The sequence below is a fragment of the Scomber japonicus genome, chromosome 22, assembly GCF_027409825.1.
Source record: "Scomber japonicus isolate fScoJap1 chromosome 22, fScoJap1.pri, whole genome shotgun sequence".
Classification (NCBI taxonomy): Eukaryota; Metazoa; Chordata; class Actinopteri; order Scombriformes; family Scombridae; genus Scomber; species Scomber japonicus.
The window spans coordinates 495,001-507,500 of record NC_070599.1 but is presented as its reverse complement, the minus strand read 5'-3'; the positions used below and the strand labels follow the sequence as shown (position 1 = coordinate 507,500).

Here is a 12,500-nt window from a genome sequence, read left to right as displayed (position 1 = left end):
AAGAGATGGAGGCTGTTGGCGTAAAGAAGAGCAGCAGCGACAATGTCAACGCGACCAAGGAAACACAGATGCTGAAGGAAAAGAGTGAGGTGACGGAGAGGAGAGGAGGTGCGGAGCCGGAGGACAGCGGGAGCAGAAGGGGACGCAGCAGGAGTGTCCTCCGCAGCAGCGACGGTGGGGGAAACTCGCTCTCAGAGGGAAAGCTGAGCACATCAAAAGGGGTAAGACCTGAGGATGTAATTAAAGGGGGAGGAAAAAACATAACTGAAGAGGCTTTGCCTCAGAGAGGGACTAGAGGGAGGAAAAATAAAAAAGGACATAAAAAATGATGAAGGACATATATATGACAGGGAATATCTTTTTTCTTTCTTCATAAATGACTCTACAGCTAGCATCCTTAAATGCAAATGGACTGAGAAGCACTGCCAAATTTGATAAACTGATTAGATTGTGCAAAGCTGATATCATTTGCCTACAAGAGACTCATTGGGATGCAGCAACAGAGATAATAATGAAGAAATTGTGGAGTGGAGAAATTTTCTCTTGTTATGGGACAAACATAGCAAGAGGAGTAAGTATATTAATAAATAAAAAGAACTGTGATATAGATGCAACTTTAGTGAATTGTGATAGAAAAGGGAGGTGGATAAGAATCAAATTTACAATAAATAAACGGACTTATGAACTATTGAATATATATGCCCCGAATGTGGAAGGTGAACGTTCAGTTTTCTTCAAGGACATGCAACATCATGGACAATCTACTGACATCGTCATGGGGGATTTTAATGTAAAACTAAATACATTAGATAGTAATGTGATGGGTCCGCTGAAAACAGACACTTCCAGGGCTATATTAAGGGATTGGATGTTAAAGGAGAGATGGTGTGATGTGTGGAGAATAGAAAATTCAGTAATGAGGACATATTCCAGAATACAGCAAGTTGAAGGGAAAATAAATAGAAGCAGAATTGATTTATGTCTTGTGAGAGAAGATCAACTTATAAATGTGCACTCTGCTTACTATGAGATAAATTGTATAAGTGATCATGCATTTTTAACTGTTACAATGGGGGATTTGAGAAAAGGAAGGGGAGGGGGCTTGTGGCATCTAAATGCGAAATTATTGGAATGTGAATCTTATGTGAATGTCATACATAATTTAATTATGAAGAAGAGTGCACAGCCTGTTTTCATAAACAATATCATAGAAGAGTGGGAAAATCTAAAAGGGGAAATTAAACAGAAAAGCATTAATTTTGCAAAGAAATTGAGATTGAAAGAATCACAAAAGGAAAGGAAAATTATAGCTGAGATTGATAAAATAAATATGCAAGACATTGGTGATGAAGACAGGCTGGGCGCTCTGTATGAAGATCTAAAAGAATTGGGAAGGAAAAAATGTGAAGGAGCTATAATACGAAGTAGAGCACAATATGCAGTGGAGGGAGAAAAAAGTACCAGCTTCTTTTTAAACTTAGAAAGGAGAAAACAAGAACAATGCTATATACATGAGTTAAAAATTAAAGGTGGGGAAGTAACGTCAAAATTATCAAATATTATAGAAAATGTGCATGAATTTTATGTAAATCTGTTTACATCAGAAGGGTCAGATGATAAAATAACATCGGAGGTATTAGACAAATTAAAAGTGGAGTTAGCTGAAGGAGATAGAGAGTTATGTGATCAGGAACTCAGAGTAGAGGAAATAGAGGAAGCTATAAAAAATTTAACAACTAACAAGAGTCCGGGCAGTGATGGGCTGACGGCTAATTTTTATAAGGTTTTTGCCAGTGTGCTTAAGCCGATTCTATTGAAAGTATATAATGAAATGATAAAGACTGAAAGAATAGGAAAGACGATGGCAGAAGGTGTAATCACCCTGATTTTTAAAAAGGGGGATAAAACAGATCTGGCCAACTATAGGCCTATTACTCTTTTAAATGTAGATTATAAGATTTTGATGAAGGTGTTTGCAAATAGAGTTAAAACAGTCATGCATAGTATTATAGCACCGACACAGGCATACAGTATTCCAGGGAGGGGGGCACCAGACATAATCCATACTATTAGAGACACAATAGAATATTTAAAAATAACAGGGAGGGAAGGGATTTTGGTTTCGTTAGATTTTAACAAAGCTTTTGACAGGGTGGAGCATGATTTCATGTTTAAAGTATTACAGAAAATGGGATTTGGAGAAAAATTTACAAATTGGTTAAAACTATTATATAGTACAGCGACAGGGAGAGTCAAAGTGAACGGTGTCTTAACTGATGAATTCAAACTAAATAGGTCAGTAAGACAGGGGTGTCCCATGTCTTCACTGTTATATTCTATTGTAGTGGAGCCTTTAAGTGTGTTATTGAAATGTGACAATCATGTTAAAGGGATTGATTTACCTGGGGGGGGGGGTGTGTGTCATCCAGCAATTTGCGGATGATACAACCTTGATGTTAAAAGATATGGAGAGTGTGAATAGGGCAATCGAGCTAGTGAACATGTTCGGTAGAGCATCAGGCTCCCGGATAAATATCATTAAATCAGAAGTACTATTTATTAACATGGTCAGCCCTGCACAAACCAGCATGAAACTGAAAATACAACCAAAACATGTGAAAATACTAGGAACATATATAGGAGTTGATAATGTGATGGCAAGAGATGAAACCTGGACAAAAATACTAAACAACATAGAAGTGATATTAACATGGTGGAGGATGAGAGATTTAAAACTCAATGGGAAAGTAGTGGTGTTAAATAGTCTGGTTTATTCTAAACTGAATTACGTGTTAGACGTATTAGACTTACCCTTGTGGGTATTGAATAGATTACATGAAATAAGCACTAAATTCATTTGGGGAAGCACAATTAGTAAAATAGCTAGGAAAACATTAATAAACAAATATAATGAGGGGGGTCTAAAACTGTTAGATATAGAAAGTAGGAAAAAAGCTTTTAGAATCAAGTTAGTTACGAAATATCTCTGTGACAACACTGACTATGGCTGGAAAAATTTAATGAGGTATTTTCTGAATAAGATATTAAATATAGGGGATTATGTGTTACTGATGAAACTGAAGACATCCATGATGGCAGCACTCCCACATTTTTATAGGGAGGTCCTGTCAGCTCAGGGAGAGTTCTTAGAACACATACACTATGGGGCTAGCTCTGTGAGCATGATAAAAGAATTACCTATTTTTCTAAACAAATGTGTTAAAAGAGGAGATCAATTGTTGTATAATGCAAAGATGATACAGGCAAAAATAGTTCAACTAAAAGATATAATGTACGAGGTGATACCTGGGTTTCTACCCACGCAGGCAGTATATGATAGTGTAAAAGAAATAGATTATGATGTAAAATATGCAACTGTGGACAATTATTACAAAGTAATTCAAGAAAGTATTCCACAATCATGGAAATCAAAAATCAAATCAGACACGAGAAGAGACAGGAGTAGTAGGTTTCCTGATTTAACATTTTTTCTTGGTGAAGAAATCAGAGATTTTAGTGTGATAAAGTGCAAACAAATCTATGAACGTGTTGTAATGAAGGTGGCACAGAGACCGGCCTCCTTGTCCTACTGGAGCAGGATGTATCCTACATTAGATGGGGACAAAATCTGGGAGACATGGAAAATTAAAGGGAATAGCATTGAAGCAGCAGATCATGATTTCAAATTAAGACATAACAAAATTTACACTAATGTGATCCTGCACCAGTTGGACAGGGGGGTCGACAGAGAGTGTGATGTGTGTGGGTTAGAAGCTGAAAATGTAGTGCATATGTATGTAAGATGTAATGAACTGGGTGAGTTTTTTGGCAGGTTGAAATGTTGTCTGATCAAGAAACTGGGATTAATCTGGGATGATAGGGATTCATGGGAAATTTTTGTTTTATTTGGTATTTGGGAGAAGAGCAGGGTGAAGAACACAGAGCTGTGCAGGTTCCTATTGAGTCACGCTAGATGGGCTATTAAATCAAGACGTAATATAGCACATTATGAAAATAGGCTCATTTCTGTCTGGTCAATCTTCAAAAGCATAGTACAGACTCAGATTAAATGATGCACAGCGCTGTGAACTTCACTAAGCTCTTCACTGAACACAGTAGTCTCTTCACTTACAAACATAAGGGTGAAATTGAGTGGCACTGGTAGAGGGTAATCCTTCAAATAAATGTCTAAAAGCAATAATGTTATATTGGGTAATTTGATAGAAGAAATGATGTCTGTAAATAATTTATTTTTATTTTTTTTCTCCTTTTTATTTATTCATTTTTTTGTTTTGTTTTTGTTTTTGTTTTGTTTTGGGGTTTGTGTGTGATAAGTGACTTTATTTGATAAGTATAGAGTGCCATAACAGTGTGGATCTTGCAAGAGGGAGCTGTTATGGCCAGTTACTGGGATGAATGTTAATATATTGTAATTTCTGGGGTAATTTGGATAGATGAAGGTAGCAAGGTTTGTAAATAGTTTATCTTTAATTTATTTGTTTGGTTTGGGGTTTGTGTGTGATGTGTGACCTATTCTATATAGTATAGAGTGCCATAACAGTGTGGATCTTGTAAAAGGGAGCTGTTATGGCCAGTTACTAGGACAAATGTTGATATATTGTAATGTTGGGGCAATTTTGATAGAGGAAGGTAGCAGGGTTTGTGAACTAAATGGTTTTTGTTTTGTTTTGTTTGTTTTGGGTTGTTTTGTATGTAATGTGTGACTGTAAAGGTGGATTTTTGTAACATTTGATGTGAGAATATTGTAAATCAAAAATATATTTTAAAAAACAAATATATTTTCATAATAAAAGACAAAAAAAAAAACACGCCCGATCTCGTCTGATCTCGGAAGCTAAGCAGGGTCGGGCCTGGTTAGTACTTGGATGGGAGACCGCCTGGGAATACCAGGTGCTGTAAGCTTTTTTCCCTCTCAGCTGTCACCAAAGGAGTGCGCTGTTGCTCCATCACCGCACACAGGGCTTTGAGGAACAAAAGCTGCAATCATTCCAGCTGTGTCTGAATGCACGCCAGAGAGGTGGCACTGAGACGCCTCACTTTCCAAGTAGTTTTTAGGGTTCCAGTTCTCACTGTTACAGCCTGTAAAAAGCCTGCAATCATCCCGCATGTACACAAATGGCCTGAGAAACAAGGTTGCAGTCCTTCCAGCTGTGTGTTTCTCCGCAGAAAAAAAACAACTATTCCTATCAAAGTACTGTTAAAGGATAGCATGTGTTTGATGGCTGAGACACCATTATCCGCCACTCAGCTGGTGTGAGCAACTGTCAGTGGTGTCACAGCATGTTTAAATGGGCTTTCTGCGGCCTGTTTCGTCGCTTACGGCCATACCACCCTGAACACGCCCGATCTCGTCTGATCTCGGAAGCTGAGCAGGGTCGGGCCTGGTTAGTACTTGGATGGGAGACCGCCTGGGAATACCAGGTGCTGTAAGCTTTTTTTCCCTCTCAGCTGTCACCAAAGGAGGGCGCTGTTGCTCCATCACCGCACACAGGGCTTTGAGGAACAAAAGCTGCAATCATTCCAGCTGTGTCTGAATGCACGCCAGAGAGGTGGCACTGAGACGCCTCACTTTCCAAGTAGTTTTTAGGGTTCCAGTTCTCACTGTTACAGCCTGTAAAAAGCCTGCAATCATCCCGCATGTACACAAATGGCCTGAGAAACAAGGTTGCAGTCCTTCCAGCTGTGTGTTTCTCCGCAGAAAAAAAAAACTATTCCTATCAAAGTACTGTCAAAGGATAGCATGTGTTTGATGGCTGAGACACCATTATCCGCCACTCAGCTGGTGTGAGCAACTGTCAGTGGTGTCACAGCATGTTTAAATGGGCTTTCTGCGGCCTGTTTCATCGCTTACGGCCATACCACCCTGAACACGCCCGATCTCGTCTGATCTCGGAAGCTAAGCAGGGTAGGGCCTGGTTAGTACTTGGATGGGAGACCGCCTGGGAATACCAGGTGCTGTAAGCTTTTTTTCCCTCTCAGCTGTCACCAAAGGAGGGCGCTGTTGCTCCATCACCGCACACAGGGCTTTGAGGAACAAAAGCTGCAATCATTCCAGCTGTGTCTGAATGCACGCCAGAGAGGTGGCACTGAGACGCCTCACTTTCCAAGTAGTTTTTAGGGTCCCAGTTCTCACTGTTACAGCCTGTAAAAAGCCTGCAATCATCCCGCATGTACACAAATGGCCTGAGAAACAAGGTTGCAGTCCTTCCAGCTGTGTGTTTCTCCGCAGAAAAAAAACAACTATTCCTATCAAAGTACTGTTAAAGGATAGCATGTGTTTGATGGCTGAGACACCATTATCCGCCACTCAACTGGTGTGAGCAACTGTCAGTGGTGTCACAGCATGTTTAAATGGGCTTTCTGCGGCCTGTTTCGTCGCTTACGGCCATACCACCCTGAACACGCCCGATCTCGTCTGATCTCGGAAGCTAAGCAGGGTCGGGCCTGGTTAGTACTTGGATGGGAGACCGCCTGGGAATACCAGGTGCTGTAAGCTTTTTTTCCCTCTCAGCTGTCACCAAAGGAGGGCGCTGTTGCTCCATCACCGCACACAGGGCTTTGAGGAACAAAAGCTGCAATCATTCCAGCTGTGTCTGAATGCACGCCAGAGAGGTGGCACTGAGACGCCTCACTTTCCAAGTAGTTTTTAGGGTTCCAGTTCTCACTGTTACAGCCTGTAAAAAGCCTGCAATCATCCCGCATGTACACAAATGGCCTGAGAAACAAGGTTGCAGTCCTTCCAGCTGTGTGTTTCTCCGCAGAAAAAAAAAAACTATTCCTATCAAAGTACTGTTAAAGGATAGCATGTGTTTGATGGCTGAGACACCATTATCCGCCACTCAGCTGGTGTGAGCAACTGTCAGTGGTGTCACAGCATGTTTAAATGGGCTTTCTGCGGCCTGTTTCGTCGCTTACGGCCATACCACCCTGAACACGCCCGATCTCGTCTGATCTCGGAAGCTAAGCAGGGTCGGGCCTGGTTAGTACTTGGATGGGAGACCGCCTGGGAATACCAGGTGCTGTAAGCTTTTTTTCCCTCTCAGCTGTCACCAAAGGAGGGCGCTGTTGCTCCATCACCGCACACAGGGCTTTGAGGAACAAAAGCTGCAATCATTCCAGCTGTGTCTGAATGCACGCCAGAGAGGTGGCACTGAGACGCCTCACTTTCCAAGTAGTTTTTAGGGTTCCAGTTCTCACTGTTACAGCCTGTAAAAAGCCTGCAATCATCCCGCATGTACACAAATGGCCTGAGAAACAAGGTTGCAGTCCTTCCAGCTGTGTGTTTCTCCGCAGCAGGTGGAGAGAGGAGAGAAGGAGAGGTGGAGGTCGGAGAGAGTGGGGCCGACAGAGGAGTGGAGAGAGGAGCGGGGAAGGAGAGAGTGGAGAGAGCAGAGGAGACTCTGCAGCAAGGAGGACGTTATGGAGGAGCAGTGTGGAGGAAGGAGGACGGAGCGGAGGGGAAAACTAAAGAGGTCAGGAGTGATAATATTGTCAAAGAGCTTGTAATTAATGTGGAGATAGAGGGGGATGATATTATTACGATGATTGATCTTTTAAAAGCAGTGGAGCTCATATGTGGAAGAGTGTTGGGCTGCAGGACCAAGAATGGCAAGCGTTGGGAGCTCACCATGAGCAATATAAAAGGAAAAGAAAGACTGCTGGACGGATTTAAGATCAAAAACTCAAGAATTGTGGCAACAGAACTAATAAAAAACACAAGAGTGGTGTCTTTTCTGAATCTACCACTGTACATAACGGACGATCAAATAAAGGACAAATTACGTCAGTGGGGAGTGGAACCGGCATCGGATATTCGCCAACGGAAATGGGCAGGGACGGAAATCTATGATGGGACAAGATTCCTCAAGGTAAAATTTCCTGAGGCGATTTCGTCCCTGCCTTATAGCACCAAGTTTGACACTCTAGAGGGAGCTGAATATTTTCGAGTCCTGCATGATCAGCAGATGAAAGTGTGTCGGTTGTGTCTGCAACCGGGACATATACTGCGTGAGTGCCCGGAGTTTTACTGCTTCAGGTGCAAAAAACAAGGACATTATGCACGTGAATGTGTGGACATGACAGCGGTGGCCACAGAGAGGGGAGAGATGGTGGAGGAGGAGGAGGACGTGGAGGAGGAAGGTAGCAAAAAAGAGGAGGCGTCAAGCGAAATGGAGACGGACGAGGAGGAGAGGAGAGAGTCTGAGGAGGAGATGGAGGCTGTCGGGGAAAAGGAGAGCAGTAGCGACAGTGTCGACGTGACCAGGGGGACCCAGATGTTGGAGGGAAGGAGTGAGGTGACGGAGCGGAGAGGAGGTGCGGAGTCGGAGGACAGCGGGTACAGAAGGGGACGCAGCAGGAGTATCCTCCGTAGCAGCGACGGCGGAGGTGACCCGCGATCAGAGAGACAGCTGAACACATCACAAGGGGTAAGACCAGAGGATGAGGTTAAAGGGGGAGGAAAAGACATGAATGAAGTGGAAAGTGTGGTTTTGCCTCAGAGAGGGACTAGAGGGAGGAAAAATAAAAAGGACAGAAAGAAATGAAAGCAATACATATGATAGGGGATATATTCTTTCTTGTCTTGTAAATGACACTGACACTAGCATCCTTGAATGCGAATGGACTTAGAAGCATTGCCAAATTTAATAAACTCATTAGATTGTGCAAAGCAGATGTCATTTGCCTCCAAGAGACTCACTGGGATGCAGCAACTGAGGTACAAATGGGACAATTGTGGAGTGGACAATTTTTTTCTAGTTTTGGGACTAACAGAGCAAGAGGAGTCAGTGTATTAATAAATAAAAGAAACTGTGATATAAATGCCACCTTGGTGAATGGTGATGGGGAAGGGAGGTGGGTAAAAATCAAATTTAAAATACACAAACGGACTTATGAACTTTTGAATATATATGCCCCGAACGTGGAAAGTGAACGTTCAAATTTCTTTAAAGAAATACAACAACATGGACAAGCAACTGACATCATCATGGGGGACTTTAATGTGAAATTAAATGATTTGGACGGAAATGTGATAGGTCCGCTGAAAACAGACACTTCAAGGACTGTTTTAAAGGAGTGGATGTTAAAGGAGAAGTGGTGTGATGTGTGGAGGCAAAAAAATCCAGTATTAAGAACATACTCAAGAGTCCAGCAAGTTCAAGGAAAAATAAATAGAAGTAGAATCGATTTATGTATTGCAAAAGAGGACCAACTGGTAAATATGCATTCTGTTTATTATGAAATTAACTGTTTAAGCGATCATGCATTTTTGATTGTGACAATGGGGGATTTGAGGAAAGGAAGGGGAGGGGGTTTATGGCACCTAAATGCAAATTTATTAGAAAATGAATCTTATGTGCAGCAGATACACAATTTAATTATGAAGAAGAGCGTACAGCCTGGTTTCAAAAACGATGTCATAGAAGAGTGGGAAAATCTAAAAAGGGAAATTAAACAAAAAAGCATTAATTTTGCAAAAAAATTGAGGTTTAAAGACTTACAAAAGGAAAGGAAAATTATAGATGAGATTGATAGAATAAATATGCAAGACGTTGGTGATGAAGACAGGCTGGGCGCTCTGTATGAAGATCTAAAAGAATTGGGAAGGAAAAAATGTGAAGGAGCTATAATAAGAAGTAGAGCACAATATGCAGTGGAGGGAGAAAAGAGTACCAGCTTCTTTTTAAACTTAGAAAGGAGAAAACAAGAACAATGCTATATACATGAGTTAAAAATTAAAGGTGGGGAAGTAACGTCAAAATTATCAAATATTATAGAAAATGTGCATGAATTTTATGTAAATCTGTTTACATCAGAAGGGTCAGATGATAAAATAACATCGGAGGTATTAGACAAATTAAAAGTGGAGTTAGCTGAAGGAGACAGAGAGTTATGTGATCAGGAACTCAGAGTAGAGGAAATAGAGGAAGCTATAAAAAATTTAACAACTAATAAGAGTCCGGGTAGTGATGGGCTGACAGCTAATTTTTATAAGGTTTTTGCCAGTGTGCTTAAGCCGATTCTATTGAAGGTATATAATGAAATGATAAGGACTGAAAGAGTAGGAAAGACGATGGCAGAAGGTGTAATCACCCTGATTTTTAAAAAGGGGGATAAAACAGATCTGGCCAACTATAGGCCTATTACTCTTTTAAATGTAGATTATAAGATTTTGATGAAGGTGTTTGCAAATAGAGTTAAAACAGTCATGCATAGTATTATAGCACCGACACAGGCATACAGTATTCCAGGGAGGGGGGCACCAGACATAATCCATACTATTAGAGACACAATAGAATATTTAAAAATAACAGGGAGGGAAGGGATTTTGGTTTCGTTAGATTTTAACAAAGCTTTTGACAGGGTGGAGCATGATTTCATGTTTAAAGTATTACAGAAAATGGGATTTGGAGAAAAATTTACAAATTGGTTAAAACTATTATATAGTACAGCGACAGGGAGAGTCAAAATTAATGGTGTCTTAACTGATGAATTCAAACTAAATAGGTCAGTAAGACAGGGGTGTCCCATGTCTTCACTGTTATATTCTATTGTTGTGGAACCTTTAAGTGTGTTATTGAAATGTGACAATCATGTTAAAGGGATTGATTTACCTGGAGGGGGGGTGTGTGTCATCCAGCAATTTGCGGATGACACAACCTTGATGTTAAAAGATATGGAGAGTGTGAATAGGGCAATCGAGCTAGTGAACATGTTCGGTAGAGCATCAGGCTCCCGGATAAATATCATTAAATCAGAAGTACTATTTATTAACATGGTCAGCCCTGCACAAACCAGCATGACATTGAAAATACAACCAAAACATGTGAAAATACTAGGAACATATATAGGAGTTGATAATGTGATGGCAAGAGATGAAACCTGGACAAAAATACTAAACAACATAGAAGTGATATTAACATGGTGGAGGATGAGAGATTTAAAACTTAATGGGAAAGTAGTGGTGTTAAATAGTCTGGTTTATTCTAAACTGAATTACGTGTTAGACGTATTAGACTTACCCTTGTGGGTATTGAATAGATTACATGAAATAAGCACTAAATTCATTTGGGGAAGCACAATTAGTAAAATAGCTAGGAAAACATTAATAAACAAATATAATGAGGGGGGTCTAAAACTGTTAGATATAGAAAGTAGGAAAAAAGCTTTTAGAATCAAGTTAGTTAAGAAATATCTCTGTGACAACACTGACTATGGCTGGAAAAATTTAATGAGGTATTTTCTGAACAAGATATTAAATATAGGGGATTATGTGTTACTGATGAAACTGAAGACACCCATGATGGCAGTACTCCCACATTTTTATAGGGAGGTCCTGTCAGCTCAGGGAGAGTTCTTAGAACACATACACTATGGGGCTAGCTCTGTGAGCATGATAAAAGAATTACCTATTTTTCTGAACAAATATGTCAAAAGAGGAGATCAATTGTTGTATAATGCAAAGATGATACAGGCAAAAATAGTTCAACTGAAAGATATAATGTATGAAGTAATACCTGGGTTTCTACCCACGCAGGCAGTATATGATAGTGTAAAAGAAATAGATTATGATGTAAAATATGCAACTGTGGACAATTATTACAAAGTAATTCAAGAAAGTATTCCACAATCATGGAAATCAAAAATCAAATCAGACACGAGAAGAGACAGGAGTAGTAGGTTTCCTGATTTAACATTTTTTCATGGTGAAGAAATCAGAGATTTTAGTGTGATAAAGTGCAAACAAATCTATGAACGTGTTGTAATGAAGGTGACACAGAGGCCGGCCTCGTTGTCCTACTGGAGCAGGATGTATCCTACATTAGATGGGGATAAAATCTGGGAGACATGGAAAATTAAAGGGAATAGCATTGAAGCAGCAGATCATGATTTCAAATTAAGACATAACAAAATTTACACTAATGTGATCCTGCACCAGTTGGACAGGGGGGTCGACAGAGAGTGTGATGTGTGTGGGTTAGAAGATGAAAATTTAGTGCATATGTATGTAAGATGTAATGAACTGGGTGAATTTTTTGGCAGGTTGAAATGTTGTCTGATCAAAAAACTAGGATTAATCTGGGATGATAGGGATTCATGGGAAATTTTTGTTTTATTTGGTATTTGGGAGAAGAGCAGGGTGAAGAACACAGAGCTGTGCAGGTTCCTATTGAGTCATGCTAGATGGGCTATTAAATCAAGACGTAACATAGCACATTATGAAAATAGGCTCATTTCTGTCTGGTCAATCTTCAAAAGCATAGTACAGACTCAGATTAAATATAGGATGATGCACAGCGCTGTGAACTTCACTAAGCTCTTCACTGAACACAGTAGTCTATTTACTTACAAACATAAGGGTGAAATTGAGTGGCACTGGTAGAAGGTAATACTTCAAATAAATGTCTAAAAGCAATAATGTTATATTGGGTAATTTGATAGAAGAAATGATGTCTGTAAATAATTTATTTTTATTTTTT

General features: G+C 40.2%; 4 non-coding genes across 4 annotated transcripts; all 4 read left to right on the top strand.

The window, feature by feature from the left end:
• Positions 1 to 5,335: 5,335 nt before the first annotated feature.
• On the top strand, positions 5,336 to 5,454 carry LOC128384716 (5S ribosomal RNA). The gene has a single exon (XR_008324454.1). It is a non-coding gene; the product is annotated as a 5S ribosomal RNA (ribosomal RNA).
• Positions 5,455 to 5,866: 412 nt separating this feature from the next.
• LOC128384469 (5S ribosomal RNA) lies at positions 5,867 to 5,985 on the top strand. Its single transcript, XR_008324209.1, has one exon. It is a non-coding gene; the product is annotated as a 5S ribosomal RNA (ribosomal RNA).
• Positions 5,986 to 6,398: 413 nt separating this feature from the next.
• On the top strand, positions 6,399 to 6,517 carry LOC128384466 (5S ribosomal RNA). Its single transcript, XR_008324206.1, has one exon. It is a non-coding gene; the product is annotated as a 5S ribosomal RNA (ribosomal RNA).
• A 413-nt stretch (positions 6,518 to 6,930) lies between these two features.
• LOC128384465 (5S ribosomal RNA) lies at positions 6,931 to 7,049 on the top strand. Its single transcript, XR_008324205.1, has one exon. It is a non-coding gene; the product is annotated as a 5S ribosomal RNA (ribosomal RNA).
• The last annotated feature ends 5,451 nt before the right edge of the window (positions 7,050 to 12,500 follow it).